This window comes from Pseudophryne corroboree, chromosome 3 (assembly GCF_028390025.1).
Source record: "Pseudophryne corroboree isolate aPseCor3 chromosome 3, aPseCor3.hap2, whole genome shotgun sequence".
Lineage (NCBI taxonomy): Eukaryota > Metazoa > Chordata > Amphibia > Anura > Myobatrachidae > Pseudophryne > Pseudophryne corroboree.
In genome coordinates, this window is record NC_086446.1 from 144874117 (window position 1) to 144877095 (window position 2979).

The following is a 2979-nucleotide window of genomic DNA, read 5'->3' on the forward strand; positions in this document are numbered from 1 at the left end:
CACACAGACATGCAGCACCTGACACACACACACACACAGCACCTGACACACAGACATGCAGCACCTGACACACACACACACACACACGCAGCACCTGACACACACGCAGACAGGCAGCACCTGACACACACACACACACACACGCAGCTCCTGACACACACACGCAGACACGCAGCACCTGACACACACACACGCAGCACCCGACACACACACACACGCAGCACCTGAAACACACACACACAGCACCTGACACACACACACACACACACGCAGCACCTGACAGACATGCAGTGCCTGACACACACACACGCAGCACCTGACACACACACGCAGACACGCAGCACCTGACACACACACGCAGCACCTGACACACACACGCAGACACGCAGCACCTGACACACACACGCAGACACGCAGCACCTAACACAGACACGCAGCACCTGACACACACACACATACGCAGCACCTGACACACACACGCAGCACCTGACACACAGACATGCAGCGCCTGACACACACGCAGACATGCAGCACCTGACACACACATGCAGCACCTGACAGACACACACACACACACACGCAGCACCTGAGACACCCACACACACAGACATGCAGCACCTGACACACACACCCACACACGCACACACACAGCACCTGACACACATACATACATGTGGCATTTAACGCACACACGCACAGCACCTGACACACAATCATATACACTCAGAGCACCTAACACACACATACACTCGCAGCACCTCACAAACACTCGTATACACACGCAGCACCTGCCACTCACACATATATACACATGCAGCACCTGACACACACATACACGCGCAGCACCTGACAGTCACACACATACAGATGCGACACAAACACATACACGCTCAACACCTGACACCCACGTGGCAGCTGACGCATACAAATGCAGCACCTGAGATACACACATATACACGTGCAGCACCTGAGACACACACATACACGTACAGCACCTGACACACACACATGTATGTACACGCGCGGCTCCAGGCACACACATACGTACATACACACGCGGCATTTAACACACACACACACACGTACGTACACGTGTGGCACCTGTCACACACACGTATGCACACGCATGGCTCCTGACACACACACACACACACGCACGCGTGGCTCCTGACACACACACATGTATGAACACGCGCGGCTCCTGACACACACACGTATGTACGTATATGCTCGGCACCTGACACCTACACGTATGTACGTATACGCACGGCTCCTGACACCCACACACATGTACACGCGCGGCTCCTGGCACACACACACACACACGTACACGCGCGGCACCTGACACACGCGTGTACGTACACACATGCACAGCACCTGACATACACACATGTAGGTACGCGCCACCTGACACACACACACGTACACGCACGACACCTGACACACACGTACGTACACGCACGGCACTGACACGTACGTACGCGGCACCTGACACACACGTACATACTAGTGATGAGTGGGTTCGGTTCGTCGGAATCCGAACCCCCCGAACTTCACCCATTTTACACGGGTCCGAGGCAGGTTCGAACCTTCCCGCCTTGCTCGGCTAGCCCGAGCGTGCACGAACGTCATCATCCCGCTGTCTGATTCTCGCGAGATTCGGATGTCTGCATTCGTGGAAAGGGGTCCCATGTGTAAACATGGGACCCCTTTCAGTCAGTCTGGTCCGGGTGTTCGGTTTGTTGTTTTGCCAAGTACGTGGATTTAATCTGGAACCTGGATCAGGTGAGTATAATTATCTTATTTTCAGGTACCCGTGGATTCTACTTGGAGAAGAGGACCGACTGCTTCATGTCAACATAGGTAAGTATGTGTGTGTCGGCAGGTGTGAAATAAAGTTATACTTTCACGGTGTCTGTGTCCTGTTTTTATTTGGGTATTTCTCTAACGTCCTAAGTGGATGCTGGGGACTCCGTCAGGACCATGGGGTTTAGCGGCTCCGCAGGAGACAGGGCACAATAATAAAAGCTTTAGGATCAGGTGGTGTGCACTGGCTCCTCCCCCTATGACCCTCCTCCAAGCCTCAGTTAGATTTTTGTGCCCGGCCGAGAAGGGTGCAATCTAGGTGGCTCTCCTGAGCTGCTTAGAATAAAAGTTTAAGTTACAAGGGGAGAGAAGTAAACTCACCTGCGTGCAGGATGGATTTGCTTCTTAGGCTACTGGACACCATTAGCTCCAGAGGGAGTCGGAACACAGGTCTCACCCTGGGGTTCGTCCCGGAGCCGTGCCGCCGACCCCCCTTGCAGATGCCGAAGTTGAAGAGGTCCAGAAACAGACGGCAGAAGACTTTCAGTCTTCATAAGGTAGCGCACAGCACTGCAGCTGTGCGCCATTGTTGTCAGCACACTTCATACCAGCGGTCACTGAGGGTGCAGGGCGCTGGGGGGGGCGCCCTGGGCAGCAATGTATTATACCTTTTTTATGGCTAAAATACATCACATATAGCCCTTGAGGCTATATGGATGTATTTAACCCCTGCCAGATCTCACAAACTCCGGGAGAAGAGCCCGCCGTTTTAGGGGGCGGGGCCTATTCTCCTCAGCACACGGCGCCATTTTCCTGCTCAGCTCTGCTGTGAGGAAGGCTCCCAGGCTCTCCCCTGCACTGCACTACAGAAACAGGGTTAAAACAGAGAGGGGGGGCACTTATTTGGCGATATGATTACATATGTGAAAATGCTATAAGGGAAAACACTTGTATAAGGGGTTGTCCCTGTATAATTATAGCGTTTTTTGGTGTGTGCTGGCAAACTCTCCCTCTGTCTCCCCAAAGGGCTAGTGGGGTCCTGTCCTCTATCAGAGCATTCCCTGTGTGTGTGCTGTGTGTCGGTACGTGTGTGTCGACATGTAGAAGGACGATGTTGGTGAGGAGGCGGAGCAAATTGCCTGTATTGGTGATGTCACTCTCTAGGGAGTCGAC